The sequence below is a fragment of the Saccopteryx leptura genome, chromosome 1 (genome assembly GCF_036850995.1).
Source record: "Saccopteryx leptura isolate mSacLep1 chromosome 1, mSacLep1_pri_phased_curated, whole genome shotgun sequence".
NCBI classification, from domain to species: Eukaryota; Metazoa; Chordata; class Mammalia; order Chiroptera; family Emballonuridae; genus Saccopteryx; species Saccopteryx leptura.
Window position 1 is genome coordinate 195,129,985 of NC_089503.1, and position 18,318 is coordinate 195,148,302.

The 18,318-nt window shown below is 48.0% G+C and overlaps 1 protein-coding gene across 1 annotated transcript in view; it reads right to left on the minus strand.

Annotated features, from left to right (window-relative positions):
- Window positions 1-709: 709 nt before the first annotated feature.
- The window catches only part of TIFA (TRAF interacting protein with forkhead associated domain), an 83,628-nt gene continuing 66,019 nt past the window's right edge, over window positions 710-18,318 (minus strand). The window contains exon 6 of the transcript XR_010751310.1: window positions 710-1,986. The gene's annotated coding sequence lies outside the window, so the exon portion shown is untranslated. The remainder of the gene's footprint in view (window positions 1,987-18,318) is intronic.

Consider the following 18,318-nt stretch of genomic DNA (forward strand, 5'->3'; position numbering starts at 1 on the left):
CACCTCGTTGCTTGGCTCGTGGACCCTTCCTGAACCTGTAAGGCCAGCCCCATCCTGACCTTTCCCTGACTCAGCTTCCAGCTTGGCCTGCACATCTCTGACCCTGGCTTTGCTGCCTCCCTCTGGTTAGAACCCGGGTGGTGGCACCGGAGGCCGCCCAGGGAATGCAGACTCACCCCCATCTCAGGGTCCTAACTGTAAGGTCGGTGGATAATGGGAAAGGTCAGACCTGCGAACTTTGGCTAGGACCACCCACAACCAAGCAGGCCAAAAGAAACTTCCCAGGAACTCTTTGGAAAACAGCGACCATAAGTCGGCCAGTGAGATTTCACCACGTCATATTAGCTCGACCATCCTAGGAACCCTTTAGATCAGGGGTCCCCAAACTTTTTACACAGGGGGCCAGTTCACTGTCCCTCAGACCATTGGAGGGCCAGACTATAAAAAAACTATGAACAAATCCTTATGCACACTGCACATATCTTAAAGTAAGAAAACAAAATGGGAACAAATACAATATTTAAAATAAAGAACAAGTAAATTTAAATCAACAAGCTGACCAGTATTTCAATGGGAACTATGCTCCTGTCACTGTCCACCAATGAAAGAGGTGCCCCTTCCGGAAGTGCAGCGGGGGCCAGATAAATGGCCTCAGGGGGCCGCATGTGGCCCGCGGGCAGTAGTTTGGGGACCCCTGCTTTAGATATCCCTCACACAGGTCACTCCTTGCGACTTCCCTGGCCTCCATCTTTCCTCCGGCCAGGAAACCTCACTGGGCGGGATGCGCGCTCTGTACTCAATAAAACCTTTTACTATTCCACACTTCGTGGCTCCGCCCCTTCCTTCCTTCTCGGTAGGGAAAAATACCTTACACTACCTGGATCCAATCTGCAAAGTCCACCAGCCCACTCAGGGGACCAGCTCAGGTTCGGAGGGCGGGGACGTGAATAACTGAAGGGGACAGTGTCTACATCTTCCCACACTGAGTTTCCCAGCATGCCCAGGGGCCAGGGGCCAGGATGGGAAGGTTTGGGAAGGAACAGGTTTGAGGGTGGAGTGGAGGCGAGAGGGGCCTGTCTGGCGGCGTGAGCCTCATGGTGTCGCACAGAACAACCAGCGCACCCTGGTGTGAGGACAGATCGTGCACAATCCTCTGCACGCTCAGGACAGGGTAGAGCTTCCTTTATTTCCCTGCATGCCGCGGGTCTGGGACAACTTCACCAACGCCCCTGTCCTGGCGGGTGCAAGTCTGCAGGTAAACCACTTCACCGCTGTCCGGGAGAGACCCCTCCCCTTGGCCCTGCGGTAGATCATGCGCTGCTCTCCGCCCCGAGAAGCACGTGAGTCACACACCGCGGGATGCGCGGGCTGTGCGCCTTTGTCTCGGGGAGTCGTCTGCGTGTGCAGCCCTCTCGGTGGTGGCTTTGTGCCAAGACGCAACTCTTCCTGCTTCTTGAAACGTGGCCAAAAGTTTGTTTTCCTTTGCACAAGGGCGGTCACAACCACGAGGACTGGGCTCTCTTGTCTCGCAGCTGCAACCTCGGGAGGAGAACCAGTCCACACAACGCAGCGACCAGGCAGCGCCCTTCACCCTCTCCGACACCCATGGACTCCCGGCCTGCGGACCTGCCTCTCTCTCACTCCGGCCACGGACAGGGCCCAGGCCACGCGTCTGTTCATTATGATCCGGAATTTGCCGTAGGTGGAGTTGCTAATGATGACCTCGACGTCAGCCACGCTGGCCTCGGGGACCACGTGGACGTCCTATATTAGGATGTCCAGCACCCTGCACCGTGGCCTCATGCAGCCAGCTGGGGGAAGGGGCGGTTTAGGGCGGCGCACGCGAGTGCTCCCGGGGAGTCTGCAGACTCCTTATTCCAAGGAGGCTCTAGGAGGCCTGTGCGTCTGAGTGTACAGAGGGGTGTCCCGCTGCGCAGGAACGGAGTCCAGCCAAGCGGGACAGTCACTGCCCAGTGTCGAGGGCCTCTGACCAAAGGCGTCACGTGCACGTAAGACGCCTGGGAACACACAGGACCCACGGGGCCCCCACAACTTCTTCGTGTCCCGCCTGTTCCCTAATACCCCCCCCCCCCAAAAAACCGACAGGTTAGTCTCTCCTTCCTAGAATGCTCAGGGCGTCTTGTCCCTTACATGCACCATCAAGTTATTTTAACTATAAACCCTAGGAAATGAAAACAGTGTCGCCTCACGACTCACCACTGCAAAAATATAATGACCAGAAAAAAACAGTATACTCTTTACTCACACACAATGCCCGTGGACAAAAAAAATACCCACTTGAACAATGTTCAAATTCTGTACTCATGGTTACAATGCTCTCAAATGTAAACAGCAGCGACAAATTCAATATCTGCTCCGGCATCCCTCACCCATTCCTCAGCTCCCTAGGGGACACACCTGAGACTCCTGCTGCATCCAAACACCACTCTGCACCCCACCATTCATAGACCAAAACACAGCTACTCCCTCTCCCAGTCTTCTCAGGCCTTTCCTTTTCCTTGCAAACAGAGAAAACGGCACATCTAACGAAGCTGACACCCAGTAAAACATAAACGTAGCAACGAAGACACTTTTTGTTTGATGCATACAGACCCCTCCAGCCAGCAGCATCTACACAGCGAAAGTCTGGGAATTAAAAAGCTCATTTCGGTCAGGTCCTGTCTGCTTGCTTCTTCGGACCTCCGGACCCTCCGCGGTGGCACAGGCGGCTCCCACCCATTCGACCTGGGTCACTGTTCCCACTGTGCTCTGAAGAAGGAAAGGCCTTTTCCTCCTACTGCGCCCTCGGGACGCCAGAGGACAAGGAAACTAGCGGAAGTGGGCTAGGAGCCTCTCGCGGTGCACCCTCTCGGACCCCCGGCTGCCGCGGACGCAGATTCCCGCCCCGCCTGACCGCGTCCTCGTGCCTACCCCGCCCCATGAGAAGTGGAAAGACTGGACATTGGAATCACCTGCGACCCAGCGCGCTCCGCTCTGCTCTGTTCTCTCGGCCTTTCCACCGACAGAGGGGAGACCCACCCCCAAACCTCTCGCCGTGTTGGTCCCGTGTCCCGTTCTCCTCCCTCCAAAATTTTCTTTCGGGTCGGACCTCCTCGGACCCATGTCCCGCACTGACGACTCGGCTGTCTCTCATTCCGCGCCAATCCTCCCGACTGTCCCGACCCCTCCCGCCTCCGAGCGCACGCTCCCCAAACCTCTTTCCCGAGCTCCTCGCTCACCACCTCTCATGCACCCACCTCTTCCCGGCCCCCAAGGGCCAGTCCCGTCCGCCTCCCTTCTCGGCCTCGGCGCCTCTCGCCCCGACTGGCTCGGACCACGGCCGCGTCCGCCGCTGCCTCCTAACCACCCTCCCCTGGCGCAGCCCGGGGCCCTTTCTCCCTCTTCCCGGGGCTGCGGCTCCTCCTCCACCTCTCCGTCATCTGTCACAGACCTGCTGCCTTCTCTTCAGGTGCTCCAGCTGCAGGTCACTGTGCCCTCCCCAGGAGTGTCTGTCGCGGAGACCTCCGCCTCAGCCGCGCTGTCCGGAATCTCGCCCTCCCGACTCCTACCCCTCAACGCCGTGTAGATGCGTCCACGCTGCGCTCGGGGACTCGCGCCGCAGAGGGGAGGGGGGAACGCGGGACGGGCGGCGTCCAGAGGAGCGTCTCCAACCTGCCGGCTGGTGCCGATTTCCACGGCACCACAAGGCCTCGGCCGGGGAGCCTTGCTGGGGAGGGCTGCCTGGCCGCAGCGTCCCAGGGGTGCGGGGAGCTTCCACCTGGCAGGACAAGAGGAACTGTCCCCCACGTTACTTTGGAACGGGCTGGAGAGGCTACTGTTTCTTTAAGGGTTTTACATTCGGAGCCCTGCTGAGAAAGGTCCTTCACTCGCCAATATTTTGTTTAACAGTAATTAATGTCGGTACTGGCCGCATTCCTTCGCTTTTCCAGAAGATTATCTCCATGTCAGCACTACAGCAGTTTTGGAAAGTAGCAATGTCACAGCAATAGATCTCTCACAGCCTATTATTCCTACTATGGATCGTACGCGGAATCGGAACGTACAGGCGGACACCATAATCACTAATTCACTATGTGCGGAACTTCACAGACTTTTTCAGACTTTTACGTATTCACGCAAACCAATACCCGCCAACAGCAGGCTTTTGTGAAAGAGCGCTATTCTCAAAGGTGTTCACTAGAGGCACCAGAAATGTTTCATTTTTTCATGTAACCTCTCAGGTGTTTTTCTCAAGATCCACAGTATCAGGTGGCAGAGGTCAGAGCGTGAGAACAGATCACACTGTCAAGGACTACACAGCCCAGTCATGGGACTTCTAACTGATGTCAGTAGTTACAAAGGAAAGACCTCAGAAAGTGCACAGCCCTATCCCTGAACCTGAGATTCCTTCCAGACAGTCGGGTCAACTGTCACTTCCATTTTGAGATGTAGAAATGAATGAAAGGGGCCCAGAGTTGCATGGTACCACTTTTTTTTTTTTTTTTTTTTTTTTTACATATACAGAGAAAGAGACTGAGAGGGACAGATATGGACAGTTAGGAAAACAAATAGGAAACATCAGTTCTTCATTGTGGCAACTTACCTGTTCATCAATTGCTTTCTCATATTTGCCTTGACTGGTGGGGGGGGGGGGGGACTACAGCAGAATGAGTAACCTGCTGCTCAAGCCAGCGACCCCACGCTCAAGCCAGCAACCCCACATTCAAGTCGGATGAGCACGTGCTCAACCCAGCCTCGGGGTCTTGAACCTGGGTCCTCAATATCCCAGTTCAACGCTCTATCCAATGCACCATCACCTGGTCAGGCTACAGTACATTTCTGATCAAAATTACATTTCTGATTAAAATTCACATAGCACTCTAAAAGAAACAGCCACACTGAAAATGAATTTGTTTCTAAACAGACACCAGGTGGAGTTACACAGTGTGGGGGAAAAGTGTTTGATGGAATATGACCTCCTGATGCGATAGAAATTTCCGAATTGAGCAGGTGGAGGTGGGAACTCACACTCCTGGCAGATAACCTTCTTGATCAAAAGGCTTCTCTTTACTATCACTGAGCTGTGTCTGGCCACTCTGTGCATCAATAGGATCATACCTTTGACCTGTCCCCTGAGAGTCCTCTCCTGCAAAACAGGGAAAGCACAGACTCTTCCCTACTTGCTCATCCCGTCCAGTCCTTGTTCTCTCGGTTCCTTGTGGAATCTCCCCTCCTTTCTTTATTTCACATGCATTGAAAGAATTGCTTCTCTCTCTCTGTCTCTCTCTCTCTCTCTCATTCTCTCCTCTCCACTCTCTAAAATGAATTAATTATATACATACATGCATACATACATACATAATGAAAAGATTGGGCTTGCCTGGTCAAAGCATATATGGAAGTTGATGCTTTTTGTTCCAACCCCCTCTTCTTTCTCTCTCTCTTTCTCTCCCTATATTTATCTATCTCCACTCTCTAAAATGAATTTTAAAATATAAAGAAATAAAGAATTTCAAAAAAAATTGCTACACTGAGAGTCTTTGCAGGATTGAAGATCTTCATCCCAAATGTCTAGAGTCACTTTGGCTCAAATAAACTCCTAAAAACTCCCAACAAATTTTCATGTTTCTTATGTCAACAAGAGCAAGTACCTACCTAACCTTGCAAAAATAAGCTCTGTGTGATATATCATTATAAAATGAAAAATTCAGACTACAATAATATGGCACCCTGTTGGGCAGATAAAATATATTATGCTCACTTTGTTAAAGATGGCGTTCCCCACATGGAAGCCCGTCGCCCAGGTGATATTAATGTGTGTTGGGGGCAGGCTGTGAGTAGGCAGGATCCTTGTTGCCTGGAGCTTGGTTTTAGGACTAAGCCTTTCCCATCCTTTTTGATGTGGAGTGGTGCAATCCCATCATGCCTCAGATAAGTGACTTTGTATTAGAGACTTCCCTATTTTGTATATTGAATTAAAGGTTTTGATTTCTGCGCTATAAAGTGGGGCAGACCGGGAGCTTGCTCTCTCGGTTCCTGAGATTAGCATTAGAGGAGAGAGCAAAGAGCAGAGAAAGGCCACGTGGAGGAGGCCAGGAGAAGCAGCCAAGATGGCAGAGTGCTGAAAGAGAAGGCAATTAGTGCAGAGTTTGTGCAGGGAGAAGGAAGGAATTGGGGATCAGAGGTAAATAAGTCTGGTGAACTAGAAACCTTTGATTTTAGGAAAACTCGGATAAGTCAGTAGCTTTGTGAGCACTGAATGAGTGGGTTTTGGCGCCTAGTGTATGTTTTTACTTGCCCACTGGTTGCAAGCTAAGATTAAAGATGATGGCCCACCAGTTCTTGGCTCCATTATTTCATTACCGATTGTCCAAATCCAATGCGAACCCGCATGGGCCAGGCTGCTGTAGTTGTGGCCGTGGATATTGGCTTTACACACCCACACCTATTACAACTGCTAAACTCCAGTTATGACAGGAATCATGTTCTCATGCATTCATTGTCCCCTGACTGAGGATCAAGCCTACAAGCTTGGTGTATCAGAATGACGCTCTAACTAACTGAGCTACCTGGCCAAGGCAAAACCATGGGTTTCATTCAACTCTCTCATTTAGGGATAGAAAATACCTCTTTTAGAACCAATAGATTCCCACACACACACACAAAATAATCAGTACAGAAATAAAAACAAAACAAAAACCTAAAACCACTTAAGTGGATTGACCATTGACAGATAATGCACAGCACCCACCCCTGTTCCTGCTGACCACCACCAAGGTGTTGTTCCCAAGATACACATGACCTAACAGCTGTGCACACTGAGACTACATTTAAAAGGGACCATATTACACTAGAAAGCAAGTGACAACAAACTTCAAAAATTTGAAATTACAAAAAAAAAAAAATTTGAAATTACATAACCCATGCTTCCTCATTTCATGACAGTTACCCTTGAAATTGCTATTAACGGGTAAATCAGGAAGTCTTTATACTTATACTTATAAAGTACAACTTTATATAACTTGCAACAAACATCACAATTGGAATTATAAAATAATTTCTACTGAAAGATAATAATTTTTTAAAACCCTATGGTGCCCTTGAAGGAAATGTTTAACTCAAATTCTTTTCTTCAACTAATTCCCAACCACCTTCATTCAGATTCCTCCAAATGGGGAGTAGAATGAGAAATAGCTATCTGTTTACCAATCCCCCAGCCCCTGTGTCTGGTCATCTGGTTTTTTCAGACCATTCCTCAACTCCCTTACTCAGTTAATAATATCCCTATCTCTCCCTTTCATCTTGACACAACCATTTAATCTAGCCAATCAAGCCTGACCAGGTGGTGGCACACTGGATAGAACATCAGACTGGGATGCAGAGGACCCAGGTTCAAAACCCCAAGGTTGCCGGTTTGAATGCTGGCTCACCAACTTGAGCACGAGGTTGCTGCCTTGAGCATGGGATCACAGACATAACCTCATGGTTGCTGGCTTGAGCCCAAGGTCACTGGTTCAAGCAAGGGGTTACTCGCTCTGCTGGAGCCTCCACACCCGCCAGTCAAGGCACATATGAGAAAGCAATCAATGAACAACTAAGGAGCCACAATAAAAACTTGATGCTTCTCATCTCTTTCCCCTCCTGTCTGTCCCTCTCTGTCTCTGTCACCAAAAAGTAAATAAAAAATAAAAAACTAGCCAATCAAGAAAGAATAAGATTGTATGGCCAACACTCCAGCCAATGGAGCAAGACCCAGCATCCTAGGGCCTGCGTTAGGAAGAAAAACAGAATTTACCTCCTGCCCACGCATTTGCTGGCTGGCTTTCAATAGCGGCAGCACACCCATCTGCAGCAGTTATTAAAGTTGCCTTGCCGAGGTATTTTGTCTCCATGAGTCTTGCTTAATTCCATCTCTAACACCCTGACCAGATGGCTCAGTGCACGGAGCGTCCTCCCTGTGTGCCAAGGTTGTGGGTTCCATCCCAGGTCTCAGCATCTAAGAGAAGTGAACAAGGAATTTATAACTCTCTCTCTCTCTCTCTCTCAAATCAATGTAAAAAATTTAAAATCCAATGGAAAAAGGTGTCATAGATCTGCGGCATGGCTAGTCCATTTCTCTCAACAGAAAGGCAGAAAAAAGGACAGAAAAATAAACAAAAAGTCCCAGATCTCTCTTCTGATCATGTTTCTATTTTTCGCTTAGGAAGGACTACCTTTTTTTTTTTACCATCAACAATCTAATTCTGCACCTCACAGTGTTTCCTGCCCATTTTTGACTCCCATGGTGCCTCTTCTACACTGGAACCATTTCCCTCTCACTTCCCCAAAACACCTGACCTGCAGTGCCTTGGAGAAACTCCTCCCAAACCTGAAGCTGGAGTGTTGATGGGGCCAATGGACTTCTCAAGACACTATAGAGTCCTCTAATGTGCCATCAAGCCTGTGAATACTGGAGCCTTCTATCAGATTAGACTAAATGGAGCCTTGAGACTTCTCCCTGGAGCAGGTGTTCCGAGTTTTGTAGAAGAGAATCTCCCATTCACTTTTCTCTCTTTCCCCATCAGTATCCAACTTCCTGCCAACATGAACACAACAACCATTACTGACCAGACACCAGAGACCTTACACAGAAGCAGGACCCCATGGACCCTAGACAACTTAAGCTGAACACTGGACCGACCCCCAAACCAAAAATGAACTCAGCACCTAACACCAAACACTGGTCTACAGAGCCAGCTGAGACTAGGACACACCAATGACAGAAACCAACATGGCACCTTGGACACCAGAGTCCATACATCATGTCCTAGAACTGGAGCTGCTCGTGGGCCCCACACTGGAACTGGGACATGAGGCTACATGCAAAGGGACCCCAGGTGCACAACAGAAAACAGATTGGACTACAGACTCTGGAGACAGACTGCAGATCTGTAACCAAGTTCCCATAACCGAACTTCAGACTCGGAGCCAAACGACAGACCACACTTGCCACATGACAGACACAGGAGCTGAACCAGGTCTTCACAATGCAAACAGAGCCAGGACTCCACAAAAGAAATCTCATGACTCCTTAAGTCCAAGCAGTGAGCTTCAAATTATATTTCAATACCAATGTAAATGTAGAATAGAGAAATATCACTAGCAGAACTATCACATTCTACCAAACCCTACAAAAATAAACCAAATGACTGACAAAATGAACTGAAATAATAATCACCCTTAGCTGACACACGTCCATGATCTCAGCCGCAGGACCCTCCAGGCACTCGTCACATGCCAGCTCATTGACACTGTGGGGGATGAAATAAAAAAATTCCTCATACTTTGAAAGTTCTAGCAGCTAGGCTAATAATCAAGTGAAATAATCATATGAACAAGAGATACTCAATATATAACATATGTTCTACGGGAACTCATATTCCCAAGAATACAAGACAATGAGGTTATATAGTATATATAGGACATTTCAAAAACCTGAATAACAGAATCTTAGATTTTGTTAAAAATTTTAATTTATTGTGTTAACATAGATTCAAGTGTCCTACTCAATATAACTCCCTCAGAATCTTAGATTTTTTGAAATAAAATTTATTGATTGATTTTAGAGAAAAGAGAGAAAGGGGAGAGGAGCTGAAAGTGTAGTAAGGTACCAAAAAGCTGCAAAATTAATATTGATATTCTAGGAGGAAAGGTCAGGCTTTCCTGTCCTGTCCTTCCTTTGGGGAGGGAAGGGAGAAAAATGGAGAAGTTTCTGGCTTGCAAGAACAATGGGTCATTTAGTTCTAACTATAGAATAAAGGTTAACTGAGGAACTTCTTTCCTCTTTCAATAAGAGACAGAATTTACATACCACCCTGCATTGATTTTAGTTCCTTCCCCCTTCCTGGAATCATGAGAGTAACATACCTCTAGGCAAAGGAGGGAATATGAACCCTGAAAGATTGTAAATGTCTTCAATTGTGTTACCTTGAAAGTCTTAATGTTTTTGTGTATCTCCTAAACCAAGGAACCTATGGCTCGCGAGCCAGATGTGGCTCTTTTGATGGCTGCATCTGGCTTGCAGACAAATCTTTAATAAAAAATATAATAACGTGTAAAGCCAGTAGACACGGCCATCATCACAGCCACCGCCTGGCCCATTGTAAAGCCAGTATCCATGGCCAGGGCCACTATCACAGCAGCCTTCTGGGCCATGCAGGTTCGCATTGGATTCGGACAGTCGGTAAAGAAACAATGGAGCCAAAAACTGATAGGCCATTTTCTTTAATTCTAGCTTGCACCCGGCGGGCAAGTAAAAACACACACTGGGCTCCAAAACCCACTCACATTCAGTGCTCACAAAGCCACTGACTTATCCGAGTTTCCTAGAATCAAAGGTTTCTAGCTCACCAGCCTTATTCTCCTCAGTTCTCCATCTCCTTCCTTATCCCAGATACAAACTCTACATAAACTAGTGTTGGGCGGATAAAATGTATTATGCTCACTTTGTTAAAGATGCCGTTGCCCAGGTGATATTAATGTGTGTTGGGGATTGTTGTAACCTGGGGCTTGGTTTTGGGATTAAGCCTTTCCCACCCTTTTTGATGTGGGGCGGTACAATCCAATCATGCCTCAGAGAAGTGACTTTGTATTAGAGACTTCCCTGTTTTGTATATTGGATTAAGAGTTTGGATTTCTACACTATAAAATGGGGACAAAGTGGGAGCTTGGGCTCTTGGTTCCTGAGATTATCATTAGAAGAGAGAGCAGAGGAGAGAGATTAGAGCCAGCAGTGGAAGGAGGCCAGGAGAAGCAGCCAAGATGGTGGAGTGCTGAATGAGATGCCAGTTTGTGTAGAGTTTGTATTTGGGATAAGGAAGGAGATGGGGAACAGAGGTGAATAAGTCTGGTGAGCTAGAAACCTTTGATTCTAGGAAACTCGGATAAGTCAGGGGCTTTGTGAGCACTGAATGTGACTGGGTTTTGGAGCCCAGTGTGTATCTTTACTTGCTCGCCGGGTGCAAGGTAGGATTAAAGATGAAGGCCCACCAGTTTGTGGCTCCATTGTTTCTTTACCGACTGTCCGAATCCAATGCGAACCTGCACTGGCCGGGTGGTTGCTCTGATGCTGGCCCTGGCCCTGCCTCCTGGCTTTACAACTGGCATCTCACTCAGCACTCCACCATCTTGGCTGCTTCTCCTGGCCACATGGCCTCTTTCTGCTCTCTCCTCTGCTCCCTCTGCTCTCTCATGCTAATAATCCCAGGAACCAAGAGCGCAAACTCTTGTTCTGCCCCCATTGTATAGTGTAGAAACCCAAACCCTTAATCCAATATACAAAACAGGGAAGTCTCTAATACAAAGTCACCCTCTGAGGCATGATAGGATTGTACCAACCCACATCAAAAATGGGTGGGAAAGGCTTAATCCCAAAACCAAGCCCCAGGCTACAAGGATTCTCAACACACATTAATATCACCTGGGCAACGGCCTCTTTAACAAAGTTAGCATAATACATTTTATCTGCCCAACACCCATGCAGGTGTGCATTGGATTCAGGGAGTCCGTAAAGAAACAACAGAGCCAAAAACTGATGGGGCATCATCTTTAATCCTAGCTTGCACCTGGTGGGCAAGTAAAAACACACACTGGGCTCCAAAACCTACTCACATTCAGTGCTCACAAAGCTACTGACTTATCCGAGTTTCCTAGAATCAAAGGTTTCTAGCTCACCAGACTTTTTTCACCTCTGTTCCCCATCTCCTTCCTTCTCCCTGCACAAACTCTGCACAAACTGGCTTCTCACTCAACAATCCGCCATCTTGGCTGCTTCTCCTGGCCTCCTCCACGTGGCCTTTCTCTGCTCTCCTCTCTAATGCTAATCTCAGCAAGCTCCCATTCTGCCCCCATTTTATAGTGTAGAAATCAAAACCTTTAATCCAATATACAAAATAGGGAAGTCTCTAATACAAAATCGCTTATCTGGGGCATGATGGGATTGTACCACCCCACATCAAAAAGGGTGGGAAAGGCTTAGTCCTAAAACCAAGCCCCAGGCTACAAGGATCCTGCCTGCCCACAGCCCGCCCCCAACACACATTAATATCACCTGGGCGACGGCTTCCACGTGGGCAACGCCATCTTTAACAAAGTGAGCATAATATAATTTATCTGCCCAACATAATGTTAAAAATATAAAACATTCTCATGTATTAAAATTCATTCATTTCCTACCGCTCATGTTCATGGTTGCGGGTGGCTGGAGCCAATCATAGCTGTCCTCCGGGACAACACCAAATTTTTATTGGATAATGCGTAATGTACATGGGTCATTGTATGGCTCTCATGGAATTACATTTTAAAATATGTGGCGTTCATGGCCTCTCTCAGCCAAAAAGGTTCCTGACCCCTGCCCTAAACAAATGTTGTGGGCTTGTTAACAATTGTGTCAGGCCCTGGCCGGTTGGCTCAGCGGTAGAGCGTCGGCCTAGCGTGAGGAAGACCCGGGTTCGATTCCCGGCCAGGGCACACAGGAGAAGCGTCCATTTGCTTCTCCACCCCTCCGCCGCGCTTTCCTCTCTGTCTCTCTCTTCCCCTCCCGCAGCCAAGGCTCCATTGGAGCAAAGATGGCCCGGGCGCTGGGGATGGCTCTGTGGCCTCTGCCTCAGGCGCTAGAGTGGCTCTGGTCACAACATGACGCCCAGGATGGGCAGAGCATCGCCCCCCGGTGGGCAGAGCGTCGCCCCATGGTGGGCGTGCCGGGTGGATCCCGGCCGGGCGCATGCGGGAGTCTGTCTGACTGTCTCTCCCTGTTTCCAGCTTCAGAAAAATGAAAATAAATAAATAAATAAATAAATAAAAACAGTTATGTCAGGATGTCATGCTTCCCCCAGCCTGTGTGTGATTAAGGGTATATAACCAGCCCCTGAGATGTATCTGGCGCACACAATTTGGGTCTGCAAATGCCCCGTGTCAGTCATATGTGGCCAGGGGCATATGACTGGCATATTTAATAAATCTCCTCCTTTAAGGAAACCCTTCAAAACTCATCTGGACTTGATGTCTTTACATAAACCCGCAGAAGTGAGGTACGGTACTTTACAACAAAAGCATCACCTCAGAGTACTTGCCTCTCATCTGTGTCTTGACCCAGCAAGCCTCAACTTTCAAACTGTCAACCTCAGTGTTCCAAATTGATGCTCTATCTACTGCACCACCACAGGTCAAGCCAGAATCTTAGACTCTTAGAGGTGACATGGATAACATGCAGCTAATTTGAGAACATGTGACACACCTGACAGGTTACTTTTGTTAGGAAACCACTCCTACTGGACACAAGAAATAAAGAAAGGGGTCAAAGCAGCTTCTCCTTGGAGTCTTCCTGTCTAACACTAGGTGACTGTACTTAAGTTTTCTTCTGAAACTGGCATGTGCACAGGGTGACAGAAAAGCACACCTCAAACATATTGAAAAGGGACCACAGAGCAACAGAAAGAAACTTCCAACAAGCTTCCAGGTTTGCAAGAATATAAAGTGTGTGTCTTAGTCTCATGACCATGAACCTAAAAAATAGTAATGAAAGGGACCTAAGAGCTCCTTATATTTTAGGGTATAAAAGACACTTTCTAAATAACTCACCAAATACATCACAACTGGAAATATAAAATAACTTCAAATGAATGATAATTAAATACTACATTAAAATACCTATGGGGCACTGGCAATGTGGCTCCGTGCACATGGCATTGTACCAAACACCAAGGTCACAGGTGTGAGCCCCATCATGGGCACCTAAAAGAGACAACCAGTGAGCACATGACTCTGGAACAACTAACTGGAGCAACGAGTATATGCTTCTCTCTCTCACTGCCTCCCCCCCCCCTCTCTCTCTGTATCTCAAATGAATGGGGAAATATAAAAAACCTATGGAAGTGCCCTGGCCGGTTGGCTCAGCGGTAGAGCGTCGGCCTAGCGTGCGGAGGACCCGGGTTCGATTCCCGGCCAGGGCACACAGGAGAAGCGCCCATTTGCTTCTCCACCCCTCCGCCGCGCTTTCCTCTCTGTCTCTCTCTTCCCCTCCCGCTGCCAAGGCTCCATTGGAGCAAAGATGGCCTGGGCGCTGGGCATGGCTCTGTGGCCTCTGCCCCAGGCGCTAGAGTGGCTCTGGTCGCAACATGGCGACGCCCAGGATGGGCAGAGCACCGCCCCCTGGTGGGCAGAGCGTCGCCCCTGGTGGGCGTGCCGGGTGGATCCCGGTCGGGCGCATGCGGGAGTCTGTCTGAACTGTCTCTCCCTGTTTCCAGCTTCAGAAAAATGAAAAAAAAAAAAAAACCTATGGAAGAAGGAGTGATGAATCCACAACATAGCCAGTATGTTTCTCTCAGCAGGAAGGCAGAAAAAAGGGGCAAACAAAAGGCCCAGATCTCTCTTACAACCATGTTTCTATTCTTCAGCTGGGAAGGATTAGCTTTCCTGACCATAAACACTCTGGATTCTGAGCCTCAGTGTTTCCCACCCAGTGTTGACTCCCATGGTGCCTCTCCTACAATGGAATCATTTCTCCCTTGCTTACCCCACACCTGATCGACAGTGCCTCAGAGAAACTCCTCCCAAACCTGTGCTGGAGGGCTCAGGGTACAACGGACTTCTAAGGAAACAATGGATTCTCCAAATGAGCCATCTAGCCTATGAATACTTAATCCTTCTATCAAATTAAGCTAAATGGAATGTTGAAACTTCCTCCTAAAGCAGGCATTTAAAATTTGATAAATTAGAATGTCCAATTCCCTTGGCTCTCTTTCCCCATCAACATCTAGCTACCTATGTTAACACATCAACCATTACTTGACGGGCACTAGACAGAGGACACAGACAGACTTGGGACCATAGACATTCCTCCACCTGAACACTGGACTGGCCCCCAAACCAAAAGTGGGACCTCAGGCCCCAAACCAAACACTGTTCTCCAGACACAGCGAGACCATGCACCCTGAAGGCCAAACACCAGATGCCAGACACTGACACGGGACCCTGGACACCAGGTTCCATGTATCACACCCTAAAACTGGAGCTGCACATGGACTCCACGCTTGAAACCAGGACACTAAGGTACACAAAAAGGGGTCCCACACCCCAGATGCACAGCCACAAGGCCGAATACAGATTTGACCACAGACCATGGAAACGGAATCCAAACCTGTAACCGAGAGACCCCACAGCCAAATTCTAGAGATGGAGCCAGACAAGGGACCCAAGTTGCCACATGACAGATGTTGGAGCTGAACCAGATGCTCACAATGAAAACAGAGCCAGGACTATGCACTGTGGTGGCACAGTGGATGGAGCGTCAACTTGGAATGCTGAGATTGCATGTTCAAAATGCTGGGCTTGGCCCTGGCCGGTTGGCTCAGTGGTACAGTGTCCGCCCAGTGTGTGGAAGTCCCAGGTTCGATTACTGGCCAGGGCACACAGGAGAAGAGACCATCTGCTTCTCCACCCTTCCCCCTCTCCTTTCTCTCTATCTCTCTCTTCTGCTCCTGCAGCCAAGGCTCCATTGGAGCAAAGTTGGCCCAGGCACTGAGGATGGCTCCATGGCCTCTGCCTCAGGCGCTAGAATGGCTCCAGTTGCAGCAGAGCAACACCCCAGATGGGCAGAGCATCACCCCCTGGTTGGCATGCTGGGTGGATCCTAGTCAGGTGCATGCAGGAGTCTGTCTCTCTGCCTCCCCGCTTCTCACTTCAGAAAAATACAAAAACAAACAAACAAAAAAAAACACACATGGGCTTGCCTGGTCAAGGCACATATGGGAGTTGATATTTCTTGCTTCTTTCCCCTTCTCTTCCTCTCTAAAAATGAATGAATAAAATCTAAAAAAAAAAGAAAAGAAAAGAAAATTCAGAATTCTCTAAGTCCAAGTAGTTAGTTTCTCAAATATACTGTATTTTCATGCCAGTGTAAATGAGGGAGAGGAAAACATAACTCACAGAACTACTAAATTCTACTAAACCCTATAAAAAGAAACCAAAAATAATGCTAGCCCAGTGGGCAGATGTCCATCATCTCTCAGCTGGCTGTTATTCACATGCACAGGAGATGGCAGCAGAGAAAAGCATTTTCTGGTTACAGGCACTTGGCTATTATTTTCAAAATGTACACCAGATGGCAGCAGAAAATAATTTTTTCTAGAAACGTCCACTGAGCTTATTCCAAATACATACAAAAGAGAGTGGAACTCCCTGGCTGGCTTTCTGGGTAGGCTGGAGCATCATCCTACAATATGGAGGTGATCTGTTCGATTCTTTGTGGAGGCACATACACAAACAGATTGATGTTTCTGTCTCCCTTTTCTTCTCTAAAATCAATTTATAAAAAAAGAAAGAAGGCAACAAAGAACATTTTTCCTGCCTTAAGAGCTCTGACCACTGCATTAAAATGAGAATCTAAACCTGGTAATAATTCCTATTTTAAGACCCTCATATGCCTCATCTTAACTTTTGCTCCCATTTGCCAAATGAAACAGGGACAATTGTCATCTCTAGTTTACCAGTATTTGAACTAAAGACTGATTCTAACATAGTTCAAGACCCAGAACCGATGGGCTAGAAGAGTGTGCACACACAGTATCATGGACAAATAGAATAATCCAAGAAGTCCTTGAAGCCTTAGGTAAATCCCAGCCATTCTCTGAAGAACACCTGCTCATAACCAGGTGGTCCAGCTTGTCATGCTCTCACCCACGCTGGTGTGTTGGGTGGAACTTGTTCAGGAAACTGAGGATGGGGGTAGGTGGGGAGGGAGGAGGTGGCCTAGCCCTTCCCAGGAGCTCAACCAAAAACAGGTCCCAGTAATAGTAACTTCCCCACTTCTACTCCCTCCCTGTCTGTTGGCATTTAAAAATCTGCTCTTCAGTCCAGAGCACTGGTCTGCTTCTCCCTGTATGTCCTTTCTCTGAGGCCTCACCTGACAGGAGCTTCCTGGAGGCTCAGAATGAACTCTAGACCTGACTTCTGGCTCACAACCCGCAGTCAAATAAATTAAAATTTATTAATTTGTGTGACCTCAGTCAAATAAATTAAAAACTCAGTCTTCTCATCTATCAAGTGGGGAGAGCCCCTCCCTCTTGGGGTGGCTGTGAGGATTCAGGAAGGCCGTGCATGTCCCCTCCTGCTCCACACATGACCAGCCCTCTCTCTCACCCTCCCTCTTTCCCCCTTAGTCTCATTTCCTATCACATAACCCCAGATTGTCACCAAGCCTCCTTCTGTCAGCCTTGACCTCTCTGACCGGACAACATGTGAGGGCTTCAGAGGACAGAGGCACCAGCACTGAGACTGAGCCTGAATGTGGGGAACTGAATAAAATACAGACTTTCATTTGCAATACTGTATCAATATTTGTCCATGAATTTTACTAACTGTAGAAAAAAATGGAAAGAGGATAAATTAAAAGTAAAATGAGACTTACTAAATTCTTGCTAGATGTAGTATAGTTTGTGGAAGGCTGGTCAGAAGAAGAGAATTTGGAACAAAGAATCACTTTCATGGTTTGATGTCCTTTCACACACAAGCTTTTCTAGACCATTCCATGTGCCACCTGAAGTCACCTTAGGGATCCCCCCGGGGGGTCTCCAACCTGGGTTACCTTGGGCAGCAGGTGTCCCACGCTTTCTGCTAATGGGAGTTTGGAGGCTGTATGGTCAGAGAGAGCACACAAGCAGAAAAGTAGGTCTGGTTGTGGTGATAAGTGTTTGAGAAGAAAGATGCTATTTCCATAATTTCAGATGACAAAAATGAGGAGGCTGACTTGGCCAAAGAGAGTTGCGGGAGAAAAGAGGCCCTAGGAACTGACTAGCTGCACCGGAATCTCTGCAGGGAGGGAGGGAGAAGGGAGGCAATTCATGGTGACACCCACTCTGCACTTTAGCACTGGAGACTGGGACCTCCATGTGGAGAGTTATTCATTTGTTCAGAAAGTACTGAGCCGCTATTATGTAGCACACTCTGTTCTGAGAACCTAGGGTACAGCAGTGACTCAACCAGACAAAAGCCTCTGCCCCCTGGAGTCTACCTTTCAGTAGAGGTTTGGGAGACAATGTAATCCACAATATCTCATCATGAACCTCACATCACATGGTGATGTGCACTTGGCAGGACATATGAAATGTCTGGTGGGAGATGTGGAGATTGCAGCAGATATATGGGTTTGGAGTTCAGGCCAAAGATCTGGGCTGGGAGATGTATTCAGAAGACATCACTGGTTCATTCAACAAATGTTTATTGAGTAAATTCTATGTGCCAGCTACTGTGCTTGTGACACAGTCCCTGCCTAAAGAAACTCCC